Raw genomic sequence first — 11,741 nt, 5'->3', positions numbered from 1 at the left:
GACGGGCCGTCCAGCAAACCGGATACAGCGAGATACCGCGCGGCGTCCCAATGGGTGGGAGCTGGGGGCGGGGCTCGCCGAGGGGCGGGGAAGGACAGGGTGCGGGGAGGGAGGTTGCAGAAGGAGCGGAGCGGCTGCTGCTCAATGGCGGAAAAGCCGCCGGTGCTCTGACCGCTTCGTCCCCCTAGCAGTTGCGGGGGAGTTTCCTGCCGGCGCGGCTGGAGTCTCTGTTTCTCAGGGTTCGGTGGCTGGAAGATGCTCCAGAGAGACGAGGCTGCGGCGGAGGAGGTGGCGGCGGCCGAATCGGCAACGGCACTAGGGTGGAGAGAAGGCGGCAGCGGCGGCGGCGGCGGCGTGCGGGGCCCAACGGTGTAAACAGCCCCGGAGGCGGCGGAGGCGGTGGCCAAGACCCCGAGGGGGAAGCGGCGGCTGAGCCAGGGTAGCGCCTCCGTTGGAAGCCTGGGTTGAGTGCAGCAGAGGGGTTCTGCGGAGGGCGCGAGCGGACGCCCTAGACCTCGCCTCCCTCCCTCGCCCCAGGTAAGGCCGCTGGGCGCCCCGCCGCAGGGGAAACGGCTCGCGGGCACCGCTGAGGCCCCGGACCGTTTTCGGGGTGCCGCCGAGCTGCGGCCGGGACCTCTCCCCGCTTAATCCTCGCCTCTTTCCCTCGGCCGCGGAGCCCAGAGGCGCGGAACGCCGGGCCTGGCTCCTGGCTAGGCCCCTTCCCCAGCCGCCGCCTCCGCGCTCGGCCGAGGCTGGGAGAGGCTCGGGGCAGGGAATTTTAGTTTGCTCCTGGAAGTAAACTGCTTGTCCCTGTTGTCTGCGAGCATCTCTTTCACCTGAAAGCACTGTGGCTACTCCAGGCCGTAACTCGTCCCTTCCTGATGCATGCCTGTTTGAAAACACTACCTTTTCCCATTTGTTTCCTGATTAGCTTCTGCCTTCCTCTGCGCTCCATTTCACTTCCTCGTTAAATCTTCTTTCTCGCTCTTCTGTCTACGCGTCTCACCACCTCCTTCCTCCTTAGCGACTTTATTTAAATCGTTTCTCTTTTTCTTCTCAGGAGACTCCAGCCTTCTCTTCCCTGCCTTCCCCAGCAGTCCTTTTCGAATGTCATTCTTTTTACTAGTGAAGTTCTTAAATGAAACTGCTATCGTCAGTATCCCAAATCTACCAGAGGCCCATTAAGAATAGACTCACCAGCTTTAAGTGGCAGATCAGTTTCTGATTTCACCGAGCCTAACATCCTTTTTAAAAAATTGTATTATTAAATGTAGAGTGTGGAAATAGCCCTGAAGTTATTTTTAAAATGAAGGGCTCAATGAGTGTTGGAAATAGTTATTTCATTTTTCAAGTTGCATGACCTCTAATGTCAGATTGAGCAGATCTAGAACATTTTTGCCTATCTTGTTTGGCAGAATGCTGCTTAAGGATTTTGATAGCGGCTCAAATTCATCACTATTCAAGTTGGCTTAAAAACAACTTGAAAACTTTAGAAAAAAAGATATTATGAGAACAACTAGGAAGCTGTTTTGATGAAGTCACTGTTAAATACCTTTTAAAATAGGCTCCACATGTTTAATGTATCAAAATAAAGTTGGCGGGAGTCTTGTAAAAAGGATTATTTAGGAATTTGAGTAGTCTTAAGAGTTATGTAGCTATTTTGGGAAAAACATTCTTTTCTGTTAACAAACGTTTACAACTCCTGTGATGTGAGAATTATCGAGGTTTACTGTGGGATTAACACGGGAACTCATTTTATTTGAGCTACTGCATGGATGTAGAAGTGGTAAATTGTTCAGGTTAGCGTAAATCAGTATGTTCTAGGAGATGCAGAAACATGCTATAGACACTGAATGTTAATAGACATTTCATTTACTTTCTCTGTTGTGCAATAGCAAAGTTCCTATTGTTGGCCTGCTTTTAAATAGAGCATTTCTAAATAAATGGTGAGGCAAGTTATTCTAATTATTATAGTAGTTTTTTCCAAGTGTATAGCCTTTTTTTTTTTTTTTTTTTTTTTTTTTTTGCGGTACGCGGGCCTCTCACTGTTGTGGCCTCTCCCGTTGTGGAGCACAGGCTCCGGACGCGCAGGCTCAGCGGCCATGGCTCACGGGCCTAGCCGCTCCGCGGCATGTGGGATCTTCCCGGACCGGGGCACGAACCCGTGTCCCCTGCATCGGCAGGCAGACTCTCAACCACTGCGCCAGCAGGGAAGCCCCAAGTGTATAGCCTTTTAAAAAGATATAGTTGCCTTTTTACTATTAAAATGGTAATTTCTTTTTTTTTTAATTAATTAATTTATTTTTGGCTGCATTGGGTCTGTGTTGCTGCCCACGGGCTTTCTCTAGTTGCGGCCAGCGGGGGCTACTCTTCGTTGTGGTGCGGGGCTTCTCATTGCGGTGGCTTCTCTTGTTGCGCGAGCAAGGGCTCTGGGCACGTGGGCTTCAGTAGTTGTGGCTCGCGGGCTCTAGAGCTCAGACTCAGTAGTTGTGGCACACGGGCTTAGTTGCTCCGCGGCATGTGGGATCCTCCCAGTCCAGGGCTCGAACCCATTTCCCCTGCATTGGCAGGTGGATTCTTAACCACTGTGCCACCAGGGAAGCCTTGAAATGGTAATTTCTTAAAGGAATAATATTGTAGGCTTCTTGAATGGACAATGGGGTTGTTTCAGTAGAAGTTTTATTTAGTATTTACAACAGATTTTGTTAGTCAACAGATTTTCTTTCAGTGATAATCCTGATTTTTGCTGTGCTTCTTACCTTCTCTCACTGTCTTCTTAATCTTTTTTTTTTTTAATGGTTGTTTGTGTTTTCTCCTCTTCATTTATTTTTGCTCTCATAAAAAGTCTTACTACAGTTTCTGCAGTGTTTATGTTGCACTGTCAGCATGAAATAGTATTTTTATTTGATCTTTCATACCCGTTAAGATTTCCCCAGTTTCTTGGACATTACCCTTCGGATTTGTTCACGTTGTGATTATTCTCTGAGATGTGACCATCAGAACTTTCAACACCTGTTTTCTTATACTGGGTGTGATTTCTGTAAAGACTCCAGGAACAGGTGAAAGCCTTTTCAGTTAGCTTATGTTAGTTAGCTTATTAGCTTATGTTAGTAATTCACATGTAATTACCAAATCCCTTAAGATTACATCATTTGAAGGAATAGTATAGTGTCTAAAATATCTGTGCTTCTTAGAACGCCTCATTCACAAGTTGACGAGGTCAGAAAAAGTAGCTGTCGTTGAAAGTTTATTTTCTTATAAAGTACATTTTTTATGGAGTTTTTTGAATTAAAATGTGACGCTGATACACTATCTCTTGGCATTCGTGGAAGAGTAGAATTTGCCATAGTATTGTTTAGCGATTGTGGAGTTTCATTGAAAACTGGCTGAGCCAGTAGTGGAAGGATTGCAAACATGTCCTTGTAGATGGATTGGTAAACATTTATTGCACGTGATACTGGGAGTGAATGTTCCCCCCCATACTCAGTGGTGGTAGTTACATATATTATCTACATTATATGAATATTTGTATATTATATGTAATTACTTAAAAGTATTTTTTGACATCATCTAGCATAGAAAGTAAATAAAATAGAACTCTACAGTAGTCCTTCAAAAGATATTAATAAGGTGAATTAACTTATTAAAATATGATACATGGCATTTTACTTTTTTGTGAAATATGCCTTTCACAGTTCACTGATTTTAAGCAAAAATTAGTAGGGAAACAACTGAAGTATCAGAGTTCTAAGAGTTAAAATTTTTTTAAGTTCCAAAATTCTAATAGGAAAATTTATTTAAGTAATACATAGGTTAAAATTACAATGAGTGGTATGAGAATTTTGGGGAATATGGATTTTTGATGATTTTTCACACTGTGTGGATTAGGAGGATTGATTAATTGGGGATATGAGTAAGATTCCTAGAAATTGAGAAAACTCCAAAAGTGTAATCTGGATTACTACCCATCTCACTATCCTGTACTCAAACTAAACAGTGAAGGTATAATAGTGTCGATTTGGGGAGTATTGATTTTTATAGTTTTTGCTTGACTGTCAAAATTTATAAAGTAACAGAGCTTGTCATCAGCTTCTAGCAGCTGATCTAACAAGTATAGGTGAAGAAAAAGATACATGGGGGCTTCCCTGGTGACGCAGTGGTTGAGAGTCCGCCTGCTGATGCAGGGGACACGGGTTCGTGCCCCTGTCCGGGAAGATCCCACATGCCGTGGAGTGGCTGGGCCCGTGAGCCATGGCCGCTGAGCCTGTGCTCCACAATGGGAGAGGCCACAGCAGTGGGAGGCCCGCGTACGGCAAAAAAAAAAAAAAAAAAAAAAAAAAAAAGATACATGGGGTTCATAATCTGTTTTTTATTCTTGTCTTTGTTGGTGATACGTCTTTACATCAAAACACTGATTTAAAATAAAATAACTTTTGATATTTCAAACTAATTTAAGTATGCTTATATCTCTGATTAGCCATTTTGGAATCTTTTTTTTCAAATGAAACATTTCTAAGGTGATTTAGCCTCCTTGTTTAGATTTGAGTTGAGTTACACTTTTCAGCATTCTGTCTCTCTGGTTTGTCCCCAGACCAGACCACCACCATTTAGACTAACTTGAGTGATTTGATTAGGTAGTTGAATCAGTGTTATAAAAATAAGTCTTCACTGAATTTTTGATAAAGGTATAAAGCTTTCCAAAAGTGTAGTCTATCTACTGTAGTTTCATTTCTCAGGCGTTATGAAGATTTTGAGATTTAGTTTTTAGTATCATCTAGCAACCTAGGAAACAAATACCATGTGGTAGCTCATACCTGTTTTTTTTTTTAAGTTTTCAAGTTTTATTTCTCCTCTTGAGTTTAATGTTAATGATAGACATAAACATTTTGCTCTGAATTATGGTAAGCCATGACACAGAATTTCTCAAGTAAATTTTTTTTTCTTTTGCTACAGCTAACTTCTGACCACATCTACAATATCTTAACGTATGATACCCTTCGTAATAACTTATTGAAGAACCCAGTAGTTTAACAGTCAATTGTATTTTAACTTGTTCATATATTTAGACATTTAACATGATTTGTAACATTTACAGCATAGTTTGCCAATTTCATGCTTTTATGACTTAATAAGTAGTTTAATAGTAACTTGCTAAAAATGGATTCATAGTTTTGGAGTATGTTAAAATATCAAGATTATATTTATTGGCTTTACATTGATTTATTTCTTGAAAATTAAAGATCTTAAAGTTTAGAAACATAATGCTAGTTGGAAAACTTGTTTTGCATCCTTTTGAATAAAAGAAGATCTACTAAAACATGGTCTGAAGTTTAGATGAGAGAGAAACATTGCAAGACTTGTATTTAATATTAAGGAACTTGTTTTACTTTTAGAGATGGGACCAATTACTGGTAGTGATATAGGGAGGGTAAGGCCTGTGTCCGGTATTGCTGGTGCTTTTTGTCTATGTAGAATGATCTCCATTTCAAAATAGGCTGTGAATGAAAAGTGCATTTGTATGAAAGAAACGTGAAAAACCTTTTCTTTCATGGAAAACTGTTGTCAAATGTGGTTATGTTATTAAGTATAATCAAGTTTGTTATATAAGAAAAAAACCAAGTGTATAGATTTTGTTTGATAGATAGTACATACCTGAGAAGAAGTAGGTTTGATAAATTTGTGAAGTTCTGAAGGATTTTAAAGAACTTTTAAAAGCTTGAGGGTAATGTCACTGATTCTTAAGTATAATTGCATTTTCTTGGTGTAGGTATGTATAAGTGCACTCCTAACCTTGAAAAGGGATGGTTAATAGATGTTCTTATGAATAGGAGAATCTAGGAGTGTCCATATTACTCATGGGTGCTTTTTTTTTTTTTATTTTTTTTATTTTTTTATTTTTTTATTTTTATTTTTTGCTTTATCACAAATTTAATCAGTTATATGTATACATATGTTCCCATATCCCCTCCCTTTTGCGTCTCCCTCCCACCCTCCCTATCCCACCCCTCCAGGCGGTCACAAAGCACCGAGCTGATCTCCCTGTGCTATGCGGCTGCTTCCCACTAGCTATCTACCTTACGTTTGGTAGTGTATATATGTCCATGCCGCTCTTTCACTTTGTCACAGCTTACCGTTCCCCCTCCCCATATCCTCAAGTCCATTCTCTAGTAGGTCTGTGTCTTTATTCCTGTCTTACCCCTATGTTCTTCATGACCTTTTTTTTTCTTAAATTCCATATATATGTGTCAGCATACAGTATTTGTCTTTCTCTTTCTGACTTACTTCACTCTGTATGACAGACTCTAGGTCCATCCACCTCATTACAAATAGTTCAATTTCATTTCTTTTTATGGCTGAGTAATATTCCATTGTATGTATGTGCCACATCTTCTTTACCCATTCATCCAATGATGGACACTTAGGTTGTTTCCATCTCCGGGCTATTGTAAATAGGGCTGCTATGAACATTTTGGTACATGTCTCTTTTTGAATTATGGTTTTCTCAGGGTATATGCCCAGTAGTGGGATTGCAGGGTCATATGGTAGTTCTATTTGTAGTTTTTTAAGGAACCTCCATACCGTTCTCCATAGTGGCTGTACCAATTCACATTCCCACCAGCAGTGCAAGAGTGTTCCCTTTTTTCCACACCCTCTCCAGCATTTATTGTTTCTAGATTTTTTGATGATGGCCATTCTGACTGGTGTGAGATGATATCTCATTGTAGTTTTGATTTGCATTTCTCTAATTAGTAAAGATGTTGAGCATCCTTTCATGTGTTTGTTGGCAGTCTGTATATCTTCTGTGGAGAAATGTCTATTTAGGTCTTCTGCCCATTTTTGGATTGGGTTGTTTGTTTTTTTGTTATTGAGCTGCATGAGCTGCTTATAAATTTTGGAGATTAATCCTTTGTCAGTTGCTTCATTTGCAAATATTTTCTCCCATTCTGAGGGTTGTCTTTTGGTCTTGTTTATGGTTTCCTTTGCTGTGCAAAAGCTTTTAAGTTTCATTAGGTCCCATGTGTTTATTTTTGTCTTTATTTCCATTTCTCTAGGAGGTGGGTCAAAAAGGATCTTGCTGTGATTTATGTCATAGAGTGTTCTGCCTATGTTGTCCTCTAAGAGTTTGATAGTGTCTGGCCTTACATTTAGGTCTTTAATCCATTTTGAGCTTATTTTTGTGTATGGTGTTAGGGAGTGATCGAATCTCATACTTTTACATGTCCCTGTCCAGTTTTCCCAACACCACTTATTGAAGAGACTGTCCTTTCTCCACTGTACATTCCTGCCTCCTTTATCAAAGATAAGGTGACCATATGTCCGTGGGTTTATCTCTGGGCTTTCTATCCTGTTCCATTGATCTATCTTTCTGTTTCTGTGCCAGTACCATACTGTCTTGATTACTGCAGCTTTGTAGTATAGTCTGAAGTCAGGGAGCCTGATTCCTCCAGCTCCATTTTTCGTTCTCAAGATTGCTTTGGCTATTCGGGGTCTTTTGTGTTTCCATACAAATTGTGAAATTTTTTGTTCTAGTTCTGTGAAAAATGCCAGTGGTATTTTGATAGGGATTGCATTGAATCTGTAGATTGCTTTGGGTAGTAGAGTCATTTTCACAATGTTGATTCTTCCAATCCAAGAACATGGTACATCTCTCCATCTATTTGTATCATCTTTAATTTCTTTCATCAGTGTCTTATAATTTTCTGCATACAGGTCTTTTGTCTCCTTAGGTAGGTTAATTCCTAGATATTTTATTCTTTTTGTTGCAATGGTAAATGGGAGTGTTTCCTTGATTTCACTTTCAGATTTTTCATCATTAGTATATAGGAATGCCAGAGATTTCTGTGCATTAATTTTGTATCCTGCAACTTTACCAAATTCATTGATTAGCTCTAGTAGTTTTCTGGTAGCATCTTTAGGATTCTCTATGTATAGTATCATGTCATCTGCAAACAGTGACAGCTTTACTTCTTCTTTTCCAATTTGGATTCCTTTTATTTGCTTTTCTTCTCTGATTGCTGTGGCTAAAACTTCCAAAACTATGTTGAATAAGAGTGGTGAGAGTGGGCAACCTTGTCTTGTTCCTGATCTTAGTGGAAATGGTTTCAGTTTTTCACCATTGAGGACGATGCTGGCTGTGGGTTTGTCATATATGGCCTTTATTATGTTGAGGAAAGTTCCCTCTATGCCTACTTTCTGCAGGGTTTTTATCATGAATGGGTGTTGAATTTTGTCGAAAGCTTTCTCTGCATCTATTGAGATGATCATATGGTTTTTCTCCTTCAATTTGTTAATATGGTGTATCACGTTGATTGATTTGCGTATATTGAAGAATCCTTGCATTCCTGGGATAAACCCCACTTGATCATGGTGTATGATCCTTTTAATGTGCTGTTGGATTCTGTTTGCTAGTATTTTGTTGAGGATTTTTGCATCTATGTTCATCAGTGATATTGGCCTGTAGTTTTCTTTCTTTGTGACATCCTTGTCTGGTTTTGGTATCAAGGTGATGGTGGCCTCGTAGAATGAGTTTGGGAGTGTTCCTCCCTCTGCTATATTTTGGAAGAGTTTGAGAAGGATAGGCGTTAGCTCTTCTCTAAATGCTTGATAGAATTCGCCTGTGAAGCCATCTGGTCCTGGGCTTTTGTTTGTTGGAAGATTTTTTATCACAGTTTCAATTTCAGTTCTTGTGATTGGTCTGTTCATATGTTCTATTTCTTCCTGATTCAGTCTTGGCAGGTTGTGCATTTCTAAGAATTTGTCCATTTCTTCCAGGTTGTCCATTTTATTGGCATAGAGTTGCTTATAGTAATCTCTCACGATCTTTTGTATTTCTGCAGTGTCAGTTACTTCTCCTTTTTCATTTCTAATTCTATTGATTTGAGTCTTCTCCCTTTTTTTCTTGATGAGTCTGGCTAATGGTTTATCAATTTTGTTTATCTTCTCAAAGAACCAGCTTTTAGTTTTATTGATCTTTGCTATTGTTTCCTTCATTTCTTTTTCATTTATTTCTGATCTGATTTTTATGATTTCTTTCCTTCTGCTAACTTTGGGATGTTTTTGTTCTTCTTTCTCTAATTGCTTTAGGTGCAAGGTTAGGTTGTTTAGTCGAGATATTTCCTGTTTCTTAAGGTGGGATTGTATTGCTATAAACTTCCCTCTTAGAACTGCTTTTGCTGCATCCCATAGGTTTTGGGTCGTCGTGTCTCCATTGTCATTTGTTTCTAGGTATTTTTTTATTTCCTCTTTGATTTCTTCAGTGATCACTTCGTTATTAAGTAATGTATTGTTTAGCCTCCATGTGTTTGTATTTTTTATAGCTCTTTTCCTGTAATTGATATCTAGTCTCATAGCATTGTGGTCGGAAAAGATACTTGATACAATTTCAATTTTCTTAAATTTACCAAGGCTTGATTTGTGACCCAAGATATGATCTATCCTGGAGAATGTTCCATGAGCACTTGAGAAAAATGTGTATTCTGTTGTTTTTGGATGGAATGTCCTATAAATATCAATTAAGTCCATCTTGTTTAATGTATCATTTAAAGCTTGTGTTTCCTTATTTATTTTCATTTTGGATGATCTGTCCATTGGTGAAAGTGGGGTGTTAAAGTCCCCTACTATGATTGTGTTACTGTCGATTTCTCCTTTTATGGCTGTTAGTGTTTGCCTTATGTATTGAGGTGCTCCTATGTTGGGTGCATAAATATTTACAATTGTTATATCTTCTTCTTGGATCGATCCCTTGATCATTATGTAGTGTCCTTCTTTGTCTCTTCTAGTAGTCTTTATTTTAAAGTCTATTTTGTCTGATATGAGAATTGCTACTCCAGCTTTCTTTTGGTTTCCATTTGCATGGAATATCTTTTTCCATCCCCTTACTTTCAGTCTGTATGTGTCTCTAGGTCTGAAGTGGGTCTCTTGTAGACAGCATATATATGGGTCTTGTTTTTGTATCCATTCAGCCAATCTGTGTCTTTTGGTGGGAGCGTTTAGTCCATTTACATTTAAGGTAATTATCGATATGTATGTTCCTATTCCCATTTTCTTAATTCTTTTGGGTTCGTTATTGTAGGTCTTTTCCTTCTGTTGTGTTTCTTGCCTAGAGAAGTTCCTTTAGCATTTGTTGTAAAGCTGGTTTGGTGGTGCTGAACTCTCTCAGCTTTTGCTTGTCTGTAAACGTTTTAATTTCTCCATCAAATCTGAATGAGATCCTTGCTGGGTAGAGTAATCTTGGTTGCAGGTTTCTCTCCTTCATCACTTTAATTATGTCCTGCCACTCCCTTCTGGCTTGTAGAGTTTCTGCTGAGAGATCAGCTGTTATCCTGATGGGGATTCCCTTGTGTGTTATTTGTTGTTTTTGCCTTGCTGCTTTTAATATGATTTCTTTGTGTTTAATTTTTGACAGTTTGATTAATATGTGTCTTGGCGTATTTCTTCTTGGATTTATTCTGTATGGGACTCTCTGTGCCTCCTGGACTTGATTAACTATTTCCTTTCCCATATTAGGGAAGTTTTCAACTATAATCTCTTCAAATATTTTCTCAGTCCCTTTCTTTTTCTCTTCTTCTTCTGGAACCCCTATAATTCGAATGTTGGTGCGTTTAATGTTGTCCCAGAGGTCTCTGATATTGTCCTCTGTTCTTTTCATTCTTTTCTCTTTATTTTGCTCTGCATTAGTTATTTCCACTATTTTATCTTCCACCTCACTTATCCGTTCTTCTGCCTCAGTTATTCTGCTATTGATCCCATCTAGAGTATTTTTCATTTCATTTATTGTGTTTTTAATCGATGCTTGATTCACCTTTAGTTCTACTAGGTCCTTGTTAACTGTTTCTTGCATTTTGTCTATTCTATTTCCAAGATTTTGGATCATCTTTACTATCATTATTCTGAATTCTTTTTCAGATAGACTGCCTATTACCTCTTCATTTGTTAGGTCTGGTGGGTTTTTATCTTGCTCCTTCTCCTGCTGTGTGTTTTTCTGTCTTCTCATTTTGCTTATGTTACTGTGTTTGGGGTCTCCTTTTTGCCGGCTGCAGGTTCGTAGTTCCTGTTGTTTTTGGTGTCTGTCCCCAGTGGCTAAGGTTGGTTTAGTGGGTTGTGTAGGTTTCCTGGTCGAGGGGACTAGTGCCTGTGTTCTGGTGGATGAGGCTGGATCTTGTCTTTCTGGTGGGCAGGTCCACGTCTGGTGGTGTGTTTTGGGGTGTCTGCAGACTTTTTATGATTTTAGGCCACCTCTCTGCTAATGGGTGGCGTTGTGTTCCTGTCTTGCTAGTTGTTTGGCATAGGGTGTCCAGCACTGTAGCTTGCTGGTCGTTGAGTGAAGCTGGGTGCTGGTGTTGAGATGGAGATCTCTGGAAGATTTTCGCCGTTTGATATTATGTGGAGCTGGGAGGTCTCTTGTGGACCAGTGTCCTGAAGTTGGCTCTCCCACCTCAGAGGCACAGTACTGACTCCTGGCTCCTCAATTTGGGATGATTTGTTGTCTATTCATGTATTCCACAGATGCAGGGTACATCAAGTTGATTGTGGAGCTTTAATCCGCTGCTTCTGAGGCTGCTGGGAGAGGTTTCCCTTTCTCTTCTTTGTTCTCACAGCTCCCGGGTCTCAGCTTTGGATTTGGCCCCGCCTCTGCGTGTAGGTCGCCGGAGGGCGTCTGTTCTTCGCTCAGACAGGAAAGGGTTAAAGGAGCAGCCTCTTCGGGAACTCTGGCTCACTCAGGCCGGGCGGGAGGGAGGGGC

At 40.1% G+C, this 11,741-nt stretch overlaps 1 protein-coding gene across 1 annotated transcript in view; it reads left to right on the top strand.

Annotated features, from left to right (window-relative positions):
• Nucleotides 1–433: 433 nt before the first annotated feature.
• PPM1B (protein phosphatase, Mg2+/Mn2+ dependent 1B) overlaps nucleotides 434–11,741 on the top strand; it is a gene marked incomplete at its 3' end in the record, with an annotated part of 86,537 nt that continues 75,229 nt past the window's right edge. Inside the window, exon 1 of the mRNA XM_079721127.1 lies at nucleotides 434–537. The remainder of the gene's footprint in view (nucleotides 538–11,741) is intronic.

The sequence above is a fragment of the Hyperoodon ampullatus genome (assembly GCF_949752795.1).
Source record: "Hyperoodon ampullatus genome assembly, chromosome: 15".
Classification (NCBI taxonomy): Eukaryota; Metazoa; Chordata; class Mammalia; order Artiodactyla; family Ziphiidae; genus Hyperoodon; species Hyperoodon ampullatus.
This window is presented reverse-complemented; position numbering and strand designations above follow the sequence as displayed.